Source organism: Apteryx rowi, unplaced genomic scaffold, assembly GCF_003343035.1.
Source record: "Apteryx rowi isolate R43461 unplaced genomic scaffold, aptRow1 scaffold_69, whole genome shotgun sequence".
Lineage (NCBI taxonomy): Eukaryota > Metazoa > Chordata > Aves > Apterygiformes > Apterygidae > Apteryx > Apteryx rowi.
Genome location: NW_020450971.1, coordinates 1062184 through 1076779, shown reverse-complemented (window position 1 = coordinate 1076779; position 14596 = coordinate 1062184). Strand labels below are relative to the sequence as shown.

Here is a 14596-nt window from a genome sequence, read left to right as displayed (position 1 = left end):
CTGAACCACGGCGGGTGCTCGCGGCAGCTGGGAGACAGCGGTAGGTGGAGGTGGCACTAAAAAGTATTTTGAGCGCTGTGGTGTCAACTGCTCAATCACAGAGGGGAAATTGCAGATGCTGACGAACTGCAGCAAAAAATAGCACTCCCATTTTTTTCTGTTTTCCCCCTTCATATTTATTTTGATTGGGTCCATCAAGTTTTGTATCGCCTTTAATGAAACGATTCCTGATTTAAACTGGTGCAAGAGGAGAATCAGACCCACATCTATACATTTTTCATAGGAACAGGTAACAAAAGATGATCATCAGAAAACAGGATATTAATTATATAAAAGCATGACCACATAAAGTGACTCAAGTGACAAGGCATACATATTTAAAAAGCCAAATTTAGCAAGGCACAATTAAGAATCCCTTTCTCCACCCACTCTCGTAACCCAATATTTAGCCATATGAAATTAATCTAACTTAAATACCTTTTGGTTTTTTGAGAGTGCCATAGATAAATGCTATGTCTAAGGATTCATTGGAGAGGAAAAATAAAACCAATGTACAGCATTTATTTACTCGAATAAGATTTAGGAGTGAGGTTTTTTTAAAGATAAGCAAGAAGTATTATTTTAAACAAATCATTAATTTCAGAAAAGCAAATTGCACATCACAAATTTTCAGCAAATTTCCTCACGGGTCCGTCAGGCAGCACTAACAATCATGAGTCAGGGCACCGTCCAGAAGCTTATAGTCTTTAACACCCGGCTCCCTTCTCTGAAATGCTCTACCAAAAAAAGAAAAAAAAAATCCATTGACTAACATACTGTAGAAATTTCTTCTTCTAGGATGTAGGCTTTGAATTGTGATGCAGTCCAAAACTTTGGAAAAGGAAATTTCAAGCTGAATATGTAACAAAAAACCTTTTCTATACTGTGCTAACTTGGAAAATCGGTTCTTTCCTCTCTCTCTGCCCCCAACAGTGAAGTGCTGAGAAAAGGCCGTAAAAATTGCACTAAATTTGCTCAATTAAATCAATACTGTGCATTGTGTTTAAATTATAGTCTGGGACTAGTCCGTAGAAATAGCATTTATCTTTATCACATTCTCAAAAAATCTGGATAACAAACCTTACGGGGGGAAAAGAAAAAGATGTGCTCGTTAAATTAGCTCTACTGAGAAATACTCCTCCTCCCCCAGGGGAAGCAGCAGACTCACCGCTTATGAAAACTTCCAAAACAAAACACCGAACAGACTGTCCTTGTGAGTGAGGGAGGTGAAGCGGCACCAGCCACTCTCCTCTGTGCCATACTGGTGACGGTACAGAGATTCATGCATAAAAGCTATGATGAGAATAAATAATCGCAATCCTCCTCATCTGTTTCTGAAAATGCAGCCCTCGGTGCATTAGCTTTTTTCTTGGGCATATTAAATGCATTATTTTTTTCACTCTTCTCTCCCCAATTTGTGTTTGGAAGCCACCACGGGTTATTTTTAACTAGCTGCCGCTAGCGAGCAGCTAAACCCCGATGCACGGTTGAACAGCGTGGCGCTCCTGTTACGCTCCCAGAGGACGGTGCGCTCGAACCTCATCTGGTTTGCACCCATCGACTGAATCGCTACATGCATTTCCCTTCCAAGGCTCCTGCAGCAGCAATTGCTGCCTTCCGCTACGCTTCGGTGGCGCGTTGGGAAGGCCTCCGTGGTGCGCAGGCACCGCTGAGTCCTGGAGATGAAGGTAATCAATGATGATTGCCTAGGAGCTGCTGAAGGAACGATAAGGAGATAACGGAAGCACGCGAGCGCTTTTGGGGAGCAAAACGGCCCCACGCGCTGCTGTTGCCGGTGAAAACGCAACAGCGGGCAGGAACGCGCTCGACGAGCTCCTCTAGACCATTTGCAGAACACACGCGAAGATGAAACGTCGCGGTTTTGTCCTTGGGCATTAAATGAGCACGGGTGAAAATCAGCGAAAGGCAATAAGCACGAAGCTGCTGTCTGCCGCTTTTCCTCTCATTTTGAGAAGAAACTTTTCAATAAGGAAGCCAGAAGCAATGAATCATCTTCTCCCCCATCACCCTCCCCAGAGCTCTCAGCCTCCGGCTTGACGGCAATTTGCCGGTGGAGACTCAGCCCCTGGAGGGCAAGGAGGAAGGCCCAGAGGAGAGACGCATACTGCAGTGGGGAGAGATGAAATCACCCAAAGAGGTATGGAAAAGCTACAGAGCTCCAAAAAGGTCCATGACATTATCTAGGTGCAAGTTGCTGCCCAGCGACAAGAGTGCATACTACCATACGTTGCTTCATACTGCCACAACAGAAGGACCGTCCCCCACTTGGTAACTGCAAATTCCTGCACCACTGCCCCAGGTTTTTAAGGGATCCTTGACTTTTCGTACCGTGACGGAGCACAAAAACATCCGAGTGAAGAGCAGGCGTGGGTGCATGGAGTGCAAGTTGGAATGGACTTGGTTTCTCAGAAAGTTCAGTCCATATTGCAGATGTGGTGACTGTAACTAGATTGGGGCATTTTTAATGAGTTAGTCATCTCCCATCGTCATTCCTCCTTTCTTCCCCTCTTCAGGCCTACACTCAGTGGATGGATACTGCTCACTAATAAATGAAATTTTAATATCTATAGTATGGGAAGCATAATAAGTATTTAATCCATGGCTATTTTATCACAAATGTTCCTGCAGCTCTTCAAGAATAATACATATTATTTAGCTCACCACTGAAGCATGGGCACGTTCAAACGCATTTGGCTTCCAGTGCAATTGATTTTAACAAAAGTTAAGAACCCATCTGTGCTACATGAGACATACACCAAATTAGGCCAAACCCTTGTTTTAAGGAGCTTCTTATGCATGTGGGCAAGAGAATCAAAATTCAGGGAAAAATCTAGGGAATGGAAGCAATGCTGCTTTGCGCAACTGGTGCCAGAGCCTGCAAGGGAGCCCATAGCGGTGCTGAGAAATGAACCCTGTTGTTCCGGACCCCATTTTTTGTCGGGCACAGGACTATCCTTCCTCTCTTCAAGCACATAAGCTGAATCAAGCAAGCACACACAGGTAAAGGAAAACAGATGTCTTGCTGAGGATGGAAAGAGATGACTTAAAGAGACTGGCATAACTACTACGTGTGAGAAGGACAAAGCAAATACATACACATCAAATGGAGACTTGCTGGATATATAAGTTGCCGTACTGTTAAAAGGTGCTTAAGGGAGGGCAGAACCTGCAGCTGGGACAGCTGGCTGCTGCTAGTCCTGATTATCCCAGGAATACCATACTAGGGAACTGGGATGAAATTACTGAGCGATGTTTAATCAGGATGAGGACTCAGCTGGATTGCACTGCCTCGTTTTGGATGTCGTATTAAATTTCTTTTTTTTTTTGAGTTAAATTGGATGAAGTGCGAGAAAAAGTACAAAGGAAAAAACCCTCAGAAAACACGGTCCCAGGGGAAAGGCTGAAGGACTGGAGGTGTTTAACCTAGAGAAGACATGAATGAAGAGGAACATGCTACTGGTATTTCTATACACGAAATCTTCTTGTAAAAAGGCCGGTGATTATTCTCCATCTTGATTGTAGCTTGACTTAATTTACCACAAGGGAGAATAAGATTAGATACTTGTAAAAAAAAAAAAACCCTCTGTGGCTATAAGGGTAGTTAAGCACCAGAACAGACAAAATAGGGAAGTCTTGGGACAGCCTTCCTTGGAGATTTCAGGAATAAGGTTAGACAAACATCCATCAGAGATGATCTGAGGATACTGGATCCTGCTAAGGGAATAGCTAATCTCCCGGGGTCCTTTCCAGCTCCACGTCGTGACAGTGCCTGGGATGAAGCGGCAGATGGAGGAGGAGAGGGATGAGAGCAGGCAGGATTGCTGCGGGCTTCAGGGGCAGCATGACAGAGGCCCCAAAGCACAGAGCGGGACAGCAAACGCGAGGAGCAGCCACCTAAGAGCACGGTGGCAGCAGACCGCAGCCAGATTGCCTTGCGTGGTGGACGCGTTTAGGTCATTTGTACTTATTTGTCTAAATACGATCTTTTTTTACCCTACAGCTTCTGCGATTTCGCCTTCTTTCTCTAGCAGAGGTTAATTAAGCTCTTCTGAACAAAAATGCTCTGCAGTCTGCTCATGTAATGTGTAAGAAGGATTTGCAAGGAAAAAGATGAAGCTCCCCCCCCAAAAAAAATTGTTGATGGGAGCACAAAACAAAGTTTTGACACATTACATATATCTACCACAACCCTGCTCTCTGCAGTTGCTTTTTCGGAGGGTTAGAGCCGGAGTGCTGGTGCCTGGGGTAGCGGCTGTGCTCAGGGAGATGGACCCGTGCAGATGATCCACTTGGGCCATTTTCTCCTGCTCTGACTTAAATCTCCCCGGCTCGCTGTCCCTTCTTTGAAGGCAGGAGGGGACTTTCACTAGGAGGGCTTGGAAAAACAAAAATCTCATTTGTGACTGTCATAAGGAAAGCAAGACTTTAAATGGAAAACATCCCAGCCTGCAGATCTGAGGCAATGAATTATCCACCTACCCTCCAAATCACTGGACCGGATCTAGCTGTCTAATAAAGGATGGTATCTATAAATCAGATTGTTCAATAAATCTCGCCATTAAGTCGACTTCTTCTATTCTGCCTGTCTTTCGTGCTGCCTTCTCCTCCCACCCTTTGGCTTTAATCAATCAGCTGCTTTCCGCTGCGAGCATCCCAGCCGGTAGCTACCTGGGACAGGCGCTGCCTTTGCACGGCATGTTTGTGCATGACTCAGACCCTCCCGTGCTGCTGCAGAGGAAATATAATATTAATCACAAGAGGGACAATCTGCCTGCGTAGTCGAGTGCTAGTGCAAAACGGCTCCAGAATTAGAAGCCGCCCTGCAGCTTAAAGGAGCACGTAACTATGAAATACGCCCCTCCGTCAGAAGGCACAGCCGAGCATTTGGGGATCTCCTGCTTAGCTCTCATCCCTCGCGGAAATGGGCACTGGGTGTTTCAAGTACACAGGGGAGCAGGTTTGGGGGCAAGTTGTGGCTGGAAAAAGCCCAGGAGGAATCAGAGCTCCTTTCGGGTGTAACGAACCTGCGCTGTGCCTGGGCTAAGAGTCCCACCGGTGAAAAAAGAGGATTTGTTAAGGTCTAAAGGGAGCTGAGGGGAGACGGAGGAGTGATGCTGCTTGTATTTGCTGCGCTAGGCTGGTTCTCAGCAGCTCTCGTGCTTCTTGCAGTTGAGGCCACTGCAGATTGACTGGGAGATGGAGGGGAACGCAAAAGCTCCTCTCCCCAAGGCAGAGTCCAGCCTTGAGAGGCAACCTGGCCTAACGTATGTGCCAAATGATTTGCACCTGGTACCTTTGCAGGTCCCCATTCGGTCCTCTTTATGCATTTCAGAAGCTCTTCCTATATATTTCTTTGGGCACGACAGGCGAGGAGAGACTATGAGGTCTTATGCAAGGCTTATGATTTTAGGATGGCCCATTTTTTCAAGTGCCATGTTTTACTCTATGCTAGGTCACACTCTACTTCTCATGTGTAAAACAAGTCATCTGTAAAACACAAGCACAGAGAGAGCCATTTGCAGCCATGACTCACTAGATCCCTTCTACGAGCTGACAAGATAAAAGATGCTACCCTCAGAATCATCGGTTACAAGTTTCCCGTTGCACATGTAGGTTATTGGTCCTTCTGATTACCAAAATCTTGCGTATTCCAAAGGTAAAGTAGTTTCAAAATGACCTAGGGAGGAAATATTATGCACTGTAAGTGCATGGATACAGTCAGATCTTTTGAGCTCTGTTCCTGAAGCACTGACTGCTGCACGTCTTCACGTGATTTGCAATTCCTCCATGCATCTTTCCCCACGTCTATAAAGGGATAATGATATTTGCATATTTTACAGGGCAATTGTGAGCTGCAAATAAGTAATCTGTGAAAGACACAGTGAAAGCCGTTGATGGAGGTTCTTTAAAACCTCAAGGCATTGTAAGAATAGCTTAGCATTGGGCTTACGGGTGCTTCATGATTTGGAGCTAACAGACCAAACGGTCTCAGAGGGAAGGCTCTGCAGGCGGCAGGCACAGCCCAGGGACGGCAGACGTGCATGTGGCATCGCACAGTTCCCTGTGTCCCTCCTACAAGGCAAAGGGTGGCCTTAGTTCTGCTGGCAGTGAAAGACAGAGGTAATATAACGGGTGGCTCTTCCGCTGGGGATGGTGGGCTCCATCCCCAGCAAAAAATCTATGGAAGATCATCTCAATAACATCTTTGAGATATTTTCCTCTTGCACGGAGCATGGGTTACGGTGCAAAGCTACATGAGGGCTGTCAGGGGGTTCCTCCCCTTAGTACTCCTTAACCTAAGTACATGCTTGGTTTGAGGAGCATCACCTGTAAAGCAACAGCCCTTGCAAGCGTTCATGGGGCTGGAGGGCTCGTAGTGTTAGCCTAAGTAGACGTGGGTAAAGGAGAGCCAGGACTTGCCCTAAAGAACTAGCAACTCAAACATAACACAGACAAGGTGGCAAGGCAGCAATGCATTCACTGTCACTGCAGATTATTTTGCCTAGTAGGTGACAGGTTCTTCAGCTATCAAAGGAAAATGGGGATTCAAGGACAAGGCTGAAGAAAGAGATCCTGCACAACTGGAAACTCTGTAACTTGGCCAGCTGTTGATGTTATGCTGAAAATGGGAAAGACTAAACTAGGTTCTGTAACAGCTATGCCCAAACCCTACCCATGCTTTGGAAAAGGCTGAGTTGCCTCTTGAACTCAGCTGTGGGTCTCAGACCCATCTCTGGTGATTTCTAGTGGACCTCGGCAGTGATCAAAGTGCAGCATGGAAGGCAAGCAGATCCAAATTTCTCAATTTACTCCTGAAATTTGTCCTAATTTTCCTGCCTGCTCTCCATCTTCATTCTGCCCAGCCTGCCGTGAGCAATGAGAGCGTGGCATGCTGCCACTTCGCCATGTCTTTGGGTATCTTCAGTCATAAAGGCTTTCAACATTCCTTGTTTTTTTTAAAAAAGACTCAGTGCCTACATTTTCAAAATCTAATTTACCTTAAAGCGACCCTTTGAAGAAAGCGGTTCAGCCTGCTTTTCATGAACACTGAGGACACAATTTTCCATAGTATTTGTACATTTAACTCAACCCTACTGTGGGCGGATTTTTAAGACGGGGCAGTCACGCGCAGTTCTCACTGACTTTCCCAGAAGCTGGGTGCATTGCAAAACTGGCCCGTTCTCTGTCCAGCTGAGCACCTATGAATTAACGAACCCTTCTGTATGTTTTTGTCCTAAATAGTCCTGGTATCAGAAAATAAATCTAAGCCCTACTATGGGGTTGGATGCCAGCGATGGTGAACTTTGCTATCACCCAGCAGTTTGGACCAAGCCATCCTTGAAGAGCAGCCCTGAAGTGCCCTGGGGGATGGATCGTGTTATAACCACGGAGAGGTACCACCACCTCCAGGAGAGAGCCTTGGCCACTCAGGTCTTCCCACAGACTCCCTACGATGGGCCAAATTACTTGGTACAAGTTGTGCCAGGGGCTGCCATGCGGAGATGGGAACTGAAATCTCCGAGCGCGGGGTTTATGTAATCCCTCCTTGCACAAGGACAGCTGTGCTGGGGAGGCTGGCAGATTCCTGCCAAATTATTCAGCAGTGTCTGTCTACTGAGTTTGGAAAGAGCCGTTTGATTCATCCTTGCCAGTTCCATGAAGCTGCAGTGTGGGATCGGCGTGGGGGAGGATTGGAGCTGAAAGCATTTGTGTGGAAATGCTATTTTCGTTCGATGTATTTATTGGAACATCAGTGGCATTTTGATGCCTTGTTCCACCTGAAGCCCAGGCACATTGTATCTGAAGCAGGGGAGCAAGGGTGCATGCTTTCCCAAAGAACTAATAAACAGAAGAGACAGGAAACCTTTCCGCAGATGCATCAATTTGCTTTTCTGCTCTCTTCATTTTGTTCTCGGGGTCTGAAGATCGTCCTGGTGAAAGGGCACTGGAGGAGGAGGGATCGACTTGCAGCTTTTGAGGTCTTGCTCGTGGGCCAAATTTACACCCACTGCAATTACAGGCGCGACAAATTAGGCACAGCGTGTATTGTATAGCAGCTCGCATATCTATAGGGTTACATGACTAGGCTCAACCTGCTCCCCATCCAGAAAAGAAAACACAGACTGCGAATGGCTCTCTAAACGCAGCCCTTCCTGGATTTCACCATCGCGTGAGTAACTAACAGCCCAAACCCTTGTCCCGCTCTCCTCTGCCTGTAAGTCTCCTGCGTCCGGCTGACCCGGGTGTTTTCTCCCCGCAGCCCAGCTGCCTCGCCGGGGCCGCGCTCCCTTCTCCGATATTGCATGCCGAGCACCCAAAAGCAGCACCCGCCACACCGAGTCAGCAGCACATCAGCAGCTTGTCAGTAGGTCGCCGGCTCCTTCCAAGACGGTGCATTAACCCAAGCCGTCCCGCAGAACTGCATTCAGGGCAGGTCCCAACCAGCACGCGGGCTGCAAAGCCGCAAAGCGTTCACCGAGCAACCGCGTTAATGACTATCTTGACTAAATATTAAAGGACTGTTTCGTTTTCTTCAATCTGCCACATCTGAAAGTTAAAAAAACCCTTTTCCACAACCATTTTTAATATATATTCTGCCAACTGCTGGAATTTATCGTGTTCTGCTACCTGACATTATTAGCCGAGCAGACTGACAGAGATGAATGAGAGGATCAAACTGATTGGTGTTTTTTTCCTTGCTATGCTGTACGGTCTGGACCCACAGAAACCTCTCGTCTGCCGACAGCACCGACTGATCGGCAGGGCTACGTCAGTGGGGTTGTGGAACCAACGCTCCTCAAAAATTTGATTTTATACTTTGCTCTGGGACTCTGACCAGGGCATCCTCAGCCGGGCATGTTTTCTTTGGTCATCTTCATGCTCATCTTGTGCTATCTCACAAGATGGAATAGCAAAACACCTTGCTTGTAAGTGCAACACACAACCAAGTCTCTACTGAGCTGCAGGGAAATACAGCCCGACCCTGCCTTGCTGCAGCCTGGAACCAGGCTTGACCCGACACATGGGGTTTTATGGAGATCTGCATTAATGGGAGGAAAAGGGAAGAGCTGGGGATGCGCAAAAAGTCCAGCCATGTTCCTTGTGGGTGGAAAACCAACTTGAAGGAACAAGAATTGTGCCAGTGTTGCCTTCTGTTTGCAAACAAGATTTTAGGCTAAACTTATGAGACCTAGTTAGCCTGCAATAAGAGCAGGGCCTTTGTTTCGGTGCAAAGATTACCTCAGTGTTTTTAACTGAAGTGATATGGGGACTAGATCTTCTCACACTAAAAGGGCTCTGAAAGGTCTCTTTTATCTTCCTATTTGGAAACTTGAACTGCAATGAAGGTTGACAGGATTATTTTATTTACTCTATCTCCTATAGCAAAGCTATTTCTGGCTGAATGTCTGGCTCCTGCTATTAAACTGGTCTCATTTTGCTTCTCTTCCAACCTGCTTTGCTCTGAGAGCTCAAGGGAAGACAGCAATAGCAATAAACCACAAGCTGGAGTTTACATTGCCTCTCGATTGCAAGAGACACATAAGAAGTGCAAATGAAAACTAAATGTGTTTCATGCAGTCACTGATCTTTCTGCTCTGTCAGAAAACACCGAGCATGGAGCCCCACCAAAGCCTGTTCCACTATTGGCAAAAGAAATGTGTAAGTTGGTGTGGAAACGCGGTTAACCCTTCCTACTCCGTGCTGTCATTTCCAGCCCAGTACAGCACTCTTGAGCCCATTGGGGAAACCAAAACTATCACCCAGAAGAGAAATATGCAGATCTTCATCTATTATATGCTAAGTACCTCGAGCATCCCCCAACGTGACGAGCTATGACCATAATTAATACTGTGTGTCACAGCCCTGGATGTTAAGCACTGTGATTTGCAAATTTAAAGCATCTCTGTCAAACACTCTCAACTTCAGGGTGGCGAGAAAAGTAGGTGCCTTTAAGGCAACATCTTTTAAGGCTAACATCATCAAGGACTGACTTCATTTCTTGGTAATTACGGTTAGCATACTGGAATATGTATTCTTCTCTCCTGATTACAGACATATGGCAAGTCGAACAGAGGCCAATACTTGCTTCCTACACAGTTTATTCCCTTCTTCCTTTCCAAAAGGGATTTTTGCATTATGGAAACGAACCTACAGCTTCTTCTGAAGAAAGCACCACTTTGTCCTCATGAATACAGCAAACACCCAGCCTCTGGTTCAGGAAACACAGACAGAAGATTCATTAGGAGAGTTTGATGTTAATCTAATAGCCTCAAGTTAGCTGGCTTTGCAAAGAAAATCCAAATCATGAGTTTCATCTGTGGCTCTTAATCATGAACTGTAGACATCTAAGCTAACTCAGTCCGCCCCTTTCCCCACAGGTTCTGGAAATGTTCTGCAATATCTACCTATACGCCTCGGTATTTCAGTATTCACTGAATACTGAAATGGTCGACACGGTCATTTCATCTGACTAAAATTCTCACATCCTAGCACCAGACAATAATTCAGTGGCAATATTAGGAAGCAACCAGTACTGACTCTTGTGGCAAAATTTGAGCCAAAGAGATTGATTTGTAAATTTGTGAAATTTTTTCCACACAAGTTGCTTTGCAAGATGGTTGCCAAATGAAGGCTGGCTGCCGCAATGTCAGCTTGTCCATCTGCTGCTACTGCTCTTATTCATACAACTCTTGTAAACCTGAGTGCAAGTTTCCTACCTGGAAGAAAGACTTAGCTATATATCCATAGTGGCTGAGATACAACATCTGCCAAGCGCATTTTAATACAGTCCTTGATAATTATTCATTGTCACAAACTAGGTCTCTTTGCAAAGTGCTCTCAGTTATCCAAGACGTGGTGGTCATGGAAATGCATTTTGGATTTCTCTTTCTGAGGCAGTGGAGCTTATGTTGCTATCAAGGGAAGGAAATTAAATCTGACCAGCGCTGTGATTCCTCTGACTTCCCTGCCTGATCGCTGAGCCACGTATGTGCCTTGCCAGTTCTCTGAATGCACACAATCCATCAACCAACTAATCACCCACCTGCCCCTAGGCACATTTACCAAGAAAGACCCTTGGCTCTGCTCACGTTGCAAGAGCTCTTGGAAAAATCCCAGGAGATTAGGCTACTGGGAAGGCAACAGGGACATTCACATTCAAGAGGCTGCTCAAACCTGCAGCTAGCAGTCCATCCCACCCATCTGTGGAGCAGCAGATCACCTTTATGAGATGAGTGAGAGAGAGGATACAAGGGGGTAATTCCAACCTGCTGAGATTTGCAGACACCCACGATTTCAAAAGGCTAAGCAGATGCTGAAGCTTTGCTTGAAATGTTTAGGAGCAATTGATAAATGCGTTGAGTGATGATCAGCTCGCTCGTGGCTGTCAGATGGCCTGCCTGGCATTACTGATGATCTTCTGCAGGCGTATCAAGCTGGGGAGCCACCATGTGCTAATCGCAGGAAGAATCATCCTGAGAGTTATCCTCCCTCACAGAAACGTTTTGACCAGATGTTCAAAAAAAATCCCAACCTTAAAAACATTTTCAGGCATCAAGAGAAAGAAAGGGATTGCAAAGCTTCAGGAAAGTAGGTCATTTTCAAAGCAGAGAGGTGTTTATTTGGAAAAAAGGTTAACTGCTGCTGAAAGCAGACAGTGGGATATTAGAGAAATACTGGCATACCCAGTAGGCCCTGTTCCTTAGGCACAGGCAACAGCGGGTTGATCAGTGGGAAAAAGAAACCCGGTAATTCTTGCTAGCATATGATAGGTGTCCTGCCGAAACCTTCCTAGCCATCTGCCTGTATTGTTGATGTAATGAGCCTGATCCAAAGAATAAATGGTGGAAAAGAACACATTTTAGAGCCTCTGGAATGTGCCTTGCCTTTAGACACAAAGTAGGAGAACTGAAGTAGTCCTAAGTATGTACTAGCAGATAAGATGACCGCTATGAAGAAACTCAAATTTGCATGGGGAGGGGACGTGTTATTTTGCACGTAGCCCTCGCCTGGAATGATGGGTACAAAATGAGCTGTTATCTTGGCTGATGATAGATTTTTTTTATACTCTGCCATGGGTTCAGCAATTACACAGCTTGCACAAAGAAGCAAAAGCTTGGAATACAGATATATACAATGGTTGCTGGCATAAATGTAGCAGTATGTTCTCCTAGGAATGATATATCCAGTGCATGGGCTGGCCATCACGCCTGCTGGAAGCAGAGTTTTGCTGTTACTTTTGCAGAAAAAGGAAAACTCGGAGCTATAAAATTCAGGTAACAGTTTGATTTTGGACATGCAGGAGAGCTTCCAGCAGCTCTTTTCCAGACGTTGCAGGAGTTCATGTACTGTCTTCTTGGACCTAAAGATGCATCTATCGGTATCACTGAATGCCACTACCACTTCTTAGCCCGGAGGGGCGAAGCTGATTCCAGCCAGTTTTTGCCACATCGAGACTGCTTATTTCATCACCCGCTACAGGAATTAGTGAGCAGGAACCCAACGATCTTTGCAACGCAGCCCCACAGAGTGACAAGTTTTGTAGACAACTGAGTTCAAAGGGAAGGACCAGAAAACCAGCATCCAAAACTGTCGTGGAGCTTATGAAAGCAAACTGCATCTGTTCCATCAAGAACAGATGCATCCGTGTCTGCCAAACTGTATCTGCCAAACCACAGAATCCATATGCATTAATAGGGGCTTCGAGAGCACAGAGCTCTTCCAGCTGCAAACCCGTACCCATGAGACAATGTACAACAAAGGTGAGGGTGATGTGCAGATAACTGAAGTGGAGATTCGGAGGAGTGGGAGATCTTGTTTGAAATATACTCTTATCGTCCTAGAGCCTCTCAAGATATCTAGCCTGCTTTCACCAAAGTAAAATGCTTGTGATATATTTAAATACAGAATTTGCTTTAGTTCCTTATTTCTATTAAAAATCTCTTTTTGTCCAATAGATAGGTAAAATTTAACCATGATAATTCAAGAATATATGTATTCTCAAATAGACTGTGTCATGATTAAGGATGTGTCACACCTACTAATTTACTATTCAGCTAATGTTATCTTATCTAAAGAAAACCCACAAATGCAGAAGATTTTCTGAAGAGGGAGATTTACCGGGATACGCCTTCTTAAGTGGTACCAAAGCTGAAACTTTTGTTCATGGCTCATTGACTAAATGAACCTCATGCAAAACATAGGTCAGGTCCTCTGGGAAAGTTCTCACCATCCTGAAGAAGAGGGGTCCTGTTCAGTCTGCCTCTTTGGAAACCTCTGAAGGGCTTAATTCTCCCTGCACATGAGACAGAGAAGCTGGCGGCCCTGGACCAGTCTCAACTCTGAATCCTTCTGGAAACCAAAACTTCAGCTTTTTGCTTTGCCCTTGCGCACTTAAGCAACTCCGATTCCTTGAGGGTTTGTGCAAGCGCGACGTGAAAGCGTGCAGCAAGCCACACGCCGATCTGGAGCACCTCAGTTCCCATGACTGGCAGCGGGGCTGCGCTGCCGAGACTGACCCCAGCCGATCAGCCTGCGACGTGGCAGCTCCGCCGAACGCCGGCCAAACGGAGCTGGAGCACCAGGACCCCGGCAGACCTGCTGTCTTCTCCCAAGTCTCGGAGATGTGCGGGTCATGGTTCACCTCCCTCAGAGAACAAATTTAAGACACAAGGTAGGGAAGGCTGGCCACCCTTGGCTTCCAGCACCTCGACAGAGATGGTGTTAGACTGAGACAGCCCCAGGCTGTCTGGCTGTCTGGCTCTAAAATGGAGGCTATCTTGCCAGATGGCTGCTTGTTATGATCCATAGCAAGAAAGGGTCAAGACAACACAGGTTGTAAATCATTCAGATTTACTTTATATAGAATATGTGCTCCTGAAATGTGAATTAACACTCCTATTAATTCCATATTTGAACAATCTTTCTTCACAACGTTCAAGGAAAATGCTATCAGTGCTATGGGGAAATGCTATGGGGAAGTCCTGCTGTAGCCCCCTCTCCCCTCCTACCCCCTTACTCTGAAAAATAAAAAATGCAATTTGACCTTGGAAAGGCTGGTACTGCAGATGCAGAAGGAGATGCTGCAACTTGGTGTGGCCGCTGTGCCTGCGACATCGGGCTCAACCGCCCTCTGCCCCATCACCCTAGAGCTCAGCGTGGAGACTGTCCCACAAGGATCTTGGCTAGCGACAGAAGAGCTTGTCACATCTGCGACACGGTGCCAGCCTCCCTACCGTGAAGACCTAGAACCACCACGGTGTCTCCAAGACAGAGCTAAAAACTACAGGATGTTTTCCTGTGAAGACACCTCCTGTGCGACATCGCCACACACACAACACACAACGCCTTTTGAATACATAAGGGAAGAGGACAGTGCCACACCAACAGCGCTTGCATACTGATGCAAGCTTTAAGCCCCCAACAGCCTGCTGGGAATTGCTGAACACTCTCCGTTCATACTGATGACCGCGGAAATCCCAGCTCTGACTTCACTGGGAGTTGAGGCAATGCCAGAGACCTCTCTGGGTCAGACCCA

The 14596-nt window shown here is 46.2% G+C and overlaps 1 protein-coding gene across 2 annotated transcripts in view; it reads right to left on the bottom strand.

The window, feature by feature from the left end:
• The window catches only part of ARHGEF9 (Cdc42 guanine nucleotide exchange factor 9), a 162998-nt gene that overhangs the window by 12650 nt on the left and 135752 nt on the right, over window positions 1-14596 (bottom strand). The gene's annotated exons all lie outside the window — the stretch shown is intronic.